The following is an 11,440-nucleotide window of genomic DNA, read 5'->3' as shown; positions in this document are numbered from 1 at the left end:
CGATCTGATGTTTTTCCCTCTTATTTAATGACCTATTCAAATCTGCCACTATCTCAGTTGATCTGGTGTTTCCCTTTCCGATCGATCTGATGTTTTTCCCTCTTATTTAATGACCTATTCAAATCTGCCACTATCTCAGTTGATCTGGTGTTTCCCTTTCCGATCGGGCTGATGTTTTTCCCTCTTATTATTTGACCTATTAAGATCTGTTTGCAGACTACCACCTTTACTCTCCTCTATACAATAAAATATACCTTCAGTCCATTTGTTTGGAGTGGAAAGTTTCTTTTACATCTCCGATCAAATCCCTGAACCTCTCATAACACTTGGGTAAAAGGATTCAAACACACACTCATTCTGTGGACAGGCAGTGTTAACAAAAAGGCTGAGATTACATGTTATATTTCTTCTTTCAATTTCATTAATCAGTTAAACCATAGGAAGTTGCGAGTGGGAGGATTGACAGGATGGGTGCTTACTGCCTTTCTGAACATTTCCAGAAGTTCCAAATCTATGAGCTGAGGCAGGAACACTGTGATATGGAGCCAAGCATAACCCAAACCATACCAAGAGAAAATAGATCATACCAGCCCTTGCAGCAAGGTGCATTGAAGGACAGGAATCCCCAAATTAGGAAACTTTGATCTTACTTAGGGTTGCTGGTGACATGTCCATATTTCCTTCTGTAAAAAGAAACCTCACTTTCACTCTAGAATGTAAACAAATCTTCCCCGAAGAGGGAAGGAGAGGTCTTTATCTTTACTACCCCGAACCTTCTCTGGAGAGGGAGACATCTCTAAGTTTTATTATCCTGATATGTCTCCTTATACAGACATTCTTAAATGTAGTGGCTGTAAATGCCTTGCACATAAGAATTGTTCTATGCAGAAATATTCATGGAAAATCTATATATTAAATAATACTGCCTCAATATTCAAAAAGTGAAAAAAACAGGAAATACACAGACAAAAGAAACGTAGAAGTCATAGTAAACATTAATTACCTCTTTGAATTCATGACAGATCAGGTGGATAAAAAAAATTTAAAAATAAAGTTACGGAAGAACTATTTGACATAATTAATGAGAATAAATCATATACAGAAACTCTATATTGTTAAAGTCCACCAATCAAACACATCTGGAGTCAAAATTTTGGTTTATTTTGCTTCTGCAACACACACTCCACAGAAGCTGCAGGCATCTCAGTAAGAGGGATAGGAGAGGCTTTTATATGGGGTACAAGTTTTGCTGAATGAATCCAAGTATGGATTAGGGAAGCAGGTACTCTCTCTAGATTTGGATACTGTCAAAAAGCAGGAGCAGATCAGCAACTAGATATTTCAGTAAGCATTGCTCAAGAAGTGGAAGGAATAAAGTAGGAATAGTCACATCATTGGTGAGAAAGTAGCAGTCACTTGAAAGATGGAGTTCTTAGTCTTTGTACAGTTGCCTTGTGGACTTGGGGAGTCCAGTTAGAAACACTGTTTCTTATTGGCTTTCTGTGACCATTGACATTGTGTTAAACACATCACAGTCTGATTTACTGGCAGAGCTGATTTTCATCTTCATAATAACTTGAAACCAGGAAAAGATCTTTCTTTTTTCCTTCTTCCCCTTCCTTCTCTCTTTCTTTCTCTCTTCTTTCTTTCTCTCTTCCTTCTTCTTTTCTTCCTTTTTATGTGCCCATGGAAGAATTATAAAATATACAATAAATTCTGAAAATTGGAAAGAGTATAGAAAATATTATCTGAGACAATGAACTGTATTTAGAAATTAATAATAAAGGTTGAAGGTGAAAACAACAAAAATTCTAAAGCTTAAACTGAAAATTCTCATTTAAACAACCCTTTGATTGAAGATGGAAATAATGAAATTGCCAAATGTCTATAAAATCATATTTTACAAACCATTGCATAAATATCTATACACTACAAAGGCTGTTCAAATAAAATTTATAACGCTATAAATACTAATGATAAATAGGATATAACAATAATAAATTAAGTAAGCAAACATTTCAGGGCATTAGAAAATAATATTAAGGAAAAGAGAAGAGAGTAATAATTTTTTTAATTAATATTGAAAACCTCTTAAATGACAGAAATAATAAACCCAAGAACTCATTCTCTGAAGCTAAAAATAAAAGTAAAATGGACAAATCATTTGCTAATATATCAAGAAAAATGTACTGGGGAACAAAGAAAATATTAAACAATGAGAGAAGAATACTTACTCTCAAATATGCAAATGAATACAAGAACCTGATGGAATGGATGCTTTTTCTAAAGAAATGTTGATTGCTAAAAGTTACCACAGAAGAGATTAAAGAGCAGTATACGTCGAAGAAATAAAGTAGTAAAAATGCAAACTTCTCTTTTCCAAAGCACTAGCCCTGGAGTTCTAAACAATTATTAAGGACTAGACAGTATCAATGGTGTTGGAACTGTTGGAGAACACACGAAAAGAAGGAATGTTTCAAGATAATTTTTTGAAGTAGGCTATCAAAGACAGCTCAGACACTATACTCCAATACCATCCTCAAATACTAAATATAATTTTTAATACAAAAATCCATAATAAAAATTCCAGCACAAACACAAAAAAAAGACCTCAGCAGCATATTAAAGAATAATACACCAAACCAAGTTATTCTTATTATAGGAGCACGAAATAGTAAAATATAAGAAAATCTATTAATACAATACTATTTCTAAAGTGATTTTAAAAGATAAATCACGAAATCATCTGCATAGATGCTGAAAAACATTTGCTAAGATTAAACATTTATTCTTCTTCCCAACGTTTAAATAAAAGCTAAAAATACCTCAACCCAAAGACTTCATCATATTTACGGGAAAACACTGAAAGCATTCTATTTAAAGTTGGGAACAAGTAAAAGATAGCTTTGCTAAGTTGTTCTTAAAATTATTCTGAAGCTACTCATCAAAACACTTAGACCATAGAAATCAATAAAAAGAAATAAATCAAAAAGTAAAAATTATTATTTGAAGATGATATGATTTTTTCTGGATATCTCAGGAGAGTTCTCTCATATAAACAACAGAAGTCAATAATGTGGCTAGGCAAAAATTAGTATACATTAATCATTAAACTAAATAGAAAACAGAAAACTGAAATATAATAGAAGAAAAATCAATCTTATTTCTATACCCTAGCAAAAAGTGGAAATGAAATTTTTTAAATACCACTTACAATAGCATCCAAAAACATGAAATACTTGTGTTAAATTTAACAAAATATGTGTAATATCTTTATGATGAAAACTACAAACATTTCTGAGAAAAAATAAGAAATCCTACATAAGCAGAAAGATATATCATGTTGAAGAATTGAAAAACCTCATATTGTTAAAATGCCAGTTCTCACAGGATTCATCAATACTTTCAATGAAATCCCACTCAAAATGCCAGGTTTTCAGTAGAGATTGATAAGCTAATTCTAAAACTTATTTGGAAAGACAAAAATTCTAGAATAGCCAAATACTTTTGAAAATGAAGACCAAAGTTGGAGGACATATGCTATCTATTTTCAAGACTAACTTAAAGATATAGTAAATAAATTAGTCTTATAATAACATAAGGACAGATATATTGACCACTGCAACAAAGATAGAGTGAAGAAATTAGATCAACAAATATATGGTAAATTGATTTTCAACAAAAGGAATAAGCCAACTCCATGATGAAATTATTGTCTTTTCAAAAAAAGAAAAAAAGGTATATAGCCATAGAGAAAAAGTGAATAAATTTTATCTTTTTCTCACACTATGCACCATAATTAATTTGAAAAGGATTATATACCCAATGTATATTACATACAAATGTAAATGCTAAAACTAAAAATTCTAAAATAAAAGATAGAAGTAAATCTCCATGACCTTAGGATAGCAAAAAAGTCTCAGATAGGAAACCAAAAGCACAAACCATAAAAGAAAAATATATATTTTTTTCTTTATCAAAATTTAAAATTTCTGGTTCTAAAGATGCTATTAAGGAAAAGAAAAGACGAACCGTAGATTGGCAAAATTAATCTGTGAAGACTGAGCTGGAGTTATAAACTGCCTTTATTGAGTGTTGAAGGTATACTCCAATATACACTCAGAGCTCCTTGGCAAAGACTGGAAAAGTTATTGGTTTCAGGCATTTAAATAATTTTATTGCAATCATTAGCTAACCACTAAACTGAGCAGAGAACTCAGCAATGACACATGAAAAAGATGACACTCTTTAAAGGATTCATTTAGAAAAGTCACTAAACAAAAAAATATTAAGAACGTCAAACAGAAACAATATCAAATGCAGGGGAGAAAAATAATCTGATTTCCAGAGTTGCCATGTTGTATTATATAAAATGTTCAGTTTTCAAAAAAAAACAAATTACAAGACATGCAATAAAAGAAGAAAATATGGCTCATATACAGGATAAAAAGCCAATCAATAGAAACTATCCTGAGAAAGCTCACACTTTAGACTTACTAGACAAAGACTTTAAATTGACTGTTTTTAATATGTTCAAAGAACTAAAGAAAACCATTTTTAAAGAACTAAAAAAAATATATGAGGATAATATTTCACCAAAAAGAGAATATCAGTAAAATGAAAGAAATTATTTTTTAAAAAATAGATATTCTGAAGTTAAACATAAAATAAGTGAAATGAGAAATTCGCCAGAAAGGCTCACCAGCAGATCTGAGCAGGCAGAAGAAAAAATCAGTTACCTTGAAGCAAAGTTAACTGAGATTATCCAGGCTGAGGAATAGAAAGAAAAAAATATAAAGAAAAATAAACAGCCCCGAGACACTGGTAGAATACTGTGGGGGAAGAGGGAGAATCCTCCTCTGCCCTTTCCCTTAAGGTTCTTATGGCTGGCCAAATAATTAACCAGACAGGTTAGCAGGAGAAAATAATACCAAGTTTAATAACATGTATACATGAGAGAAACCAGGGACACTGCATTTCTCAACACAATAGCAGAAATTCTTGTCTTAAATACCATGTTCAGCTAAAGACAAAGGAGGATGTTGGGGGTGGGGGGAGTCAGTTACAGAAGATTACCACTAAAGCACAGTAAACAAGAGTTAAGGTTATTATGCAGATTTAAAGCCTCACTTTCCACATTGATAAGTTTCTAGAAATGAGGTCATCCCTCCTCTTCCCAATACAGAGAAGGAGATAACTTTACAAATGGAGATTTCCCTTATGAATGTAAATGTTTGTCTGGCAACTCCTCGCAGGGCCATCCAGAGAATGTGGCCCGAAAGACAGAACTTCCGATAAAATGGGCTTGTTGGTGCCTTTTCTATTGTAACATCTATTTTACATTATATTACAGCCATCAGATAGAAGATCTGTTCCAGGAAAAGGAGTTACTATGTCAAATTCTTTAGGCAGGTATTGGGGGAGGTCAAATGTCCATCAGAGAAAACAATCAAGGTAAAGAGATATATTTCGGGGTGGCCAAATCTTGATCTCCCACAATACCATCAAGCATATTAACATATATATAAAGGGAGTCTCAGAAGGAGAGGACAGAAAGAAAGAGATAGAGAAAATGTTTTAAAATATATTGGCTGAAGTATTCCCAAATATAAAGAAAAACATTTATCTACACAGCCAAGAAATTCAATGGACTCCGAGCAGAATAAGAGCAAAGAGATACACACCTAGACAATATACAATCTGTCAAAATTCAAAGAAAAAGAGAGAGTCTTGAAAGCAGCATGAGAGAACTGACTCATCACGTAAAATGGATTCTCAATAAGGTTAACAGCTATTTTCTCTTCAGAAAGCAGGGAGGCCATAGGGGTGACATATTTTAAGCGTTGACAGAAAAAACTACCAACCAAAAGGTCTATATACAGCAGCACTATTTTTCAGATATGAAAGGGAAATGAAGACATTTTCAGATGAAGAAAAGCTGAAGGAGTTTGTCACAAGTAGACCTGCCCTACAAGAAATGTTAGAGAGGGTCATTCAGGCTAAAATGAAAGAACAACAGACAGTACTTGAAGCCATATGAAGAAATAAAGGACACCAGTAAAGGTAATCAAATGGATAAATATAAAAGCCAGTATTGTTCTATTTTTGGTTTGTAACTCCTCTTTTTTTCTTATATGATTTAAAAGACAAATTCATAAAACAATAATGATAAATATATTTTAATAGGCACACAATATGTAAACATGTAATATGTGGCAATAACAACATAAAGGGAGGCAGAGCTACAAAACATTGATGAGAGAAATTAAAAACAAATAAATGGGAAGACATCTATGTTCATGGATTGGAAGACTAAATACTGTTAAAATGCTCATTCCACCCGAGGAGGTCCACAGATTTGATGCTATCTTCATCAAAACCCTAATGACATTTTTTACATAAACAGGAAAAACAATCCTAAACTCATAAGGAATCACAAAAGACCCCAAATAGCCAAAGCAATCTCGAGAAGGAGAACAGAGCTGGAGACATCACACTTCCCAATTTCAAAATATATTACAAAGCTACAGTAATTAAAACAGTATAGTACTCACATAAAGATAGACAAATAGAGCAATGGAACAGAACATAGATCCCAGAATTAAATCCATGCATATACAGTCAATTGATCTTCGACAGGGTGCCAAGAATACACAATGGGGAAAGGATAGTCTCTTCAAAAAACAGTGCTGGGGAAACTGGATGTCCACAGGCAAAGAATAAAACTGGGCCCCTATCTTACACCCTGTATAAAAATAAACTCAAAATGGATTAAAGACTTAAACATAAGACCTGAAACTATAAAACTCCTACCAGAAACATAGGGGGAAAACTTCCTGACATTAGCCTTGGCAATGATTTATTAGATATGACACCAAAAACACAAAAAAACTAAAGCAAAAATAGACAAGGGGGACTAAAAGCCTTCTGCACAGCAAAGAAAATAATCGACAGAATGAAAAGAAATGGGAGAAAATATTTACAAGCCATATATCTCATAAAGGGTTAAAATCCAAAATATATAAGGAATTCCCACAATTCAATAGTATAAAAAACCAAATAACCCAAATTAAAAATGGGCAAATGACTTAGGCATTTCTCCAAAAAAGACACACAGTTGGCCAACAGGTATGTGAAAAGGTGCTCAACATCACTAATCATCAGAGAAATGCAAATCAAAACTGCAATAATGTAATATCTCATACTAGTTATGATGGCTATTATCAAAAAATAAAGATAGCAAATATTGGCTAGAATGTGGAGAAATTGGAACCCTTCTACACTGTTGGTGGGAATGTCAAAATGGTATAGCAACTATGGAAAACAGTATAGAGGTTCCTTAAAAAATTAAAAATAGAACTACCGTCTGATCCAGCAATTCCACTTCTGGGTGTTTATCCAAAGAAAATGAAAATACTGACTCGAAAAGATGTATGCACCACCATGTTCATTGTAGCAGTATTTACAATAGCCAAGATTGGAAAACCCCTGTGTGTCTATTGGTGGATGAATGGATAAGAAAATGTCTTATATATATCTATAAAAATATTATATAAGGTGATGGACTTTGAAGGCATTCTGCCAAGTGAAATACGTCAGGCAGAGAAAAACAAATACTGCATGATCTCACTTATATGGGGGAAACTAAAAAAAGAAACAAAGAACAAAAAGAAACACTCGGCCCACAGATAACAAAGATAGTTGGTTGCCAGAGGTGGGGTGTGGAGGGTGGGTGAAATGGGTGTAGGGGGTCAAAAAGTACAAACTTAACAGTTATAAATTAAATAAGTCATGGGACTGTAATGTACAGCATAGTGACTATAGTTAATAACAGTTAATACTGTGTTGCATATTTGAAAGTTGCTGAGAGTAAATCTTAAAAGTTCTCATCACAAGTAAAACAAATTTTGGAACTATGTACAGTGATGGATGTTGACTAGACTTATTATGGTGATCATTTTGCAAGATGGACAAATATCAAATCATATGTTGTGTATCTGAAACTAATATAATGTTATATGTCAACTATACCTCAATAAAAAAATCAATAGGACTTGTGTGTGTGTGTGTGTGTGTGTGTGTGAGGAAGATCAGCCCTGAGCTAACATCTGATGCCAGTCCTCCTCTTTTTGCTGAGGAATATTGGCCCTGAGCTAACATCTGTGCCCATCTTCCTCTACTCTATATGGGACACCACCACAGCATGGCTTGACAAGCAATGCATCGGTGCGCACCCGGGTTCTGAACCTGGAAACCCTGGGCTGCTAAAGCTCAGCGAGTGCACTTAACCACTACACCACTGGGTCAGCCCCTCAATAGGACATTTTGACCAACCTAAAAACTGACTGTGATAAGATAATAACAGCAATTTTATATAAATTTAAATGCAGTTATAATTAAAATTCTAGGCAAACTACTTTGGAATTGAGGAATGAGCTTTTCAGATGGAGTCAAAATCTCTCAGTAACTAGTCTTATGCAGCGCTAGATAAAAGATATGAATAAATTCAGACTCGGTTAACAATACACAAGTTACATATTTAAGGCTAGTGACTAAAATAATATAACTGTAGATTATAAGTCTAAATAAATAAAAATTAAACCTTAAAGGCAATAAAAAATTGGTAAATTTTTTTAAACTTTTGAAGTGAAGAATGCCTTTATAAATATAACACAAAATGCAAAATAAATTTCTAGTATAAAAATAAAAATTTTTTGCATGGTAAGATACACAATTAGCAATGTAAAATAATTAATATTGAGAACTATTTGCAATTTTTATCAGGAAGGCTTCAGTGATTCAAAATATCAATATACAAGCAAAGAAAATACTTTTTAAGAGGATAATATGTATAAACCGATAATTCACAGAAAAAGAATTACTTATGGTTATTAGACATTTGAAAAGATGCTTAATCTGGTTTTTAGGAGAATAAAGCAAATAAAACCAAAATATGTTGGTTTTCATCTATCATAACGACATTTAATAAAAATTTCTCAGCATTGCATTAGAGAGGATTTGGAGAAACAGTCATGGTAGATTTGCTAGAAGTAATTTAAATTGAGAGAGTCTTGCTTTGCAGGACAGTTGGCAGTACCTACCAAAATTACACTGTTCATACACTTGGACTTGGAGACTCCTCTCCTAAATACCTTTTAATCCTAGAGATACATTCACACTTAGGCACACTAATATTTATGGTAACATTGTTTACAGTAGTAACAGATTGGAAACTATCTAAATATCTACCAACAGGGAGGAGAGTTTGAATAAACATATTAAACGATGCAGCTGTTGGATAAAATATAATGCAACTACAGGGCCGGCCCAGTGGCGCAAGCGGTTAGGTGCGCGTGCTCCGCTACAGTGGCCCGGGGTTCGCCGGTTCGGATCCCGGGCGTGCACTGATGCACCGCTTGTTAGGCCATGCTGTGGCAGCGTCCCATATAAAATGGAGGAAAGTGGGCACGGATGTTAGCCGAGGGCCAGTCTTCCTCGGCAAAAAGAAAAGAAAAGGATTGGCATTGGGTGTTAGCTCAGGGCTGGTCTTCCTCACACACACACACACACAAAAATATATATATATAATGCAACTATTAAGAAGAGTCAGACTTCTCTTTCTGTACTGGTATAGACAGATGTCCCAGAATTATTAAGTGAAATGCAAGCTGCAGAAAAATGTCAATAATACACTGCCATTTGTACGGGTGAGAAAGAAAGAGTGTAACTCTTAGGATGTTTGCAAGTGCAATGCAAGGCTTATGGATGGAAAAGACAGAAGCTTACAACAGTGGTGATCTCCAGGGATAGAATCTAGAGACTGGGAATCAAAGAACATAGGGGTACTTGGTTTCGGCTCTATGTCCTTACATACTTCTGAATTTTTAACCATGTGGATGGTTACTTACACACACACACACAAAATGGAAAGCAAGGAATCAGAATGGAAAGAAAAAAAGATGGAAGGGATGGAAGGAAGGTAATTTGTCAATAGCAGGGCAATTCTCAAAAACGAAATCAGGAAGTCCCTAATGGCAGAAACACAAAAATAAATTTCATCCCCTCTGGAAATCGGAGCTTTTCTTCAGCAGAGAATAACTAATGAATGTTTTTTTTTCTAATTCCATCTCAGTCCCAGAACCTCAGGTTCTCAAGGGAGCAAGTGTTGATCCCTTAGGCCCCAGCTATAAACTCCTCAATTAGAAGGAACCACAGAGAGAGACCTTGGAGGGCAATCAGCTTATACCAGTTGCAGAAAAGAATCTGGAGGCAACGTTGGTGTAAGTAAAACAAAGCAAATCCCAGTTTTCAACATCAGCTGTGTATCATTGCAGTGTGTGCAGGAAGTAGCAGAGCAAAAGGGTCAGAGCCACAGTTCCACCATACTTTGGCCCAAGACCGGGAGGAATCCTTTCATCGCTGGTAATGTAATGGAAATGGAGTCAGGGAACTCAGCTGGACTGAGTGTTCTTTGGGAAAGGATATAAATGAACAAATAATTGAATGAATCAATCAATCGATCAATCAGTCACTATTATATGCCCTTAATGTATTACTTGCCTGTATTATTATGGCCACTTGATGAGCACTAATTCAATACCTGGCCTTGTGTTGGCAAGATTACATAAATTTGCTCACTTGAATCTCGCACCACTGCAAAGCAGGTTTTACTTGTTCTCTTTTTCTTTGTCTTTTTAACGTCTTATTTTGAAATAATTATACATTCACCGGAAGTTGCAAAAATACTGTAGTCAGATCCCATGTATCTTTCACCCAGTTTTCTCTCTATATTTATGTCTTACATAATTATACTACGACTTCAAAGTGGGATTTTTTATTGGTGTGTGTGACAATGTGTATATGTAGCTCTATGTTATTTTATCACAGGTGTAGATTATGTAACAACCACTAAAGTCAAAATACAGACCTATGATATCACATATGTCAGATTCCACACAGACTTACACTGTGCTACCCATTATAGTCTCACCATTACCCTCCCCCACCACCCTGACCCCTGGAAATCACTAATCTGTTCTCCATCTCTATAATTTTGCATTTTGAGAATGTTAGGTGAAAGGAATAATACACTACATGACCCTTTGAGATTGGTCTTTTTTTCACTCAGAATAATGCCCTTGACATCCATTTAAGTTGTTGCTTGTATCAATAGCTGTTTCCTCTTTATTGCTGAGTAATATTCCATTGTATGTGATGTACCACAGTTTCTTTAACCACTCACCTATTGGTGGACATTTGGTTGTGTACTGTTTTTGGCTATTTTAAATGAAGCTGTTATAAAATTTATGTACAGGTGTTTGTGTGGACAAAGTTGTGTGCAAACATAATTGCCCAGGAGTGCAATTACTGAGTGGTATGCTAAGAGTATGTTTAGTTTTTCAAGACAATGCCAAATTATTTTCCAGTGACTATAGCATTT

Source organism: Diceros bicornis, chromosome 31 (assembly GCF_020826845.1).
Source record: "Diceros bicornis minor isolate mBicDic1 chromosome 31, mDicBic1.mat.cur, whole genome shotgun sequence".
NCBI lineage: Eukaryota > Metazoa > Chordata > Mammalia > Perissodactyla > Rhinocerotidae > Diceros > Diceros bicornis.
The sequence above is the reverse complement of the archived record's forward strand: the minus strand, read 5'-3'. Positions refer to the sequence as shown.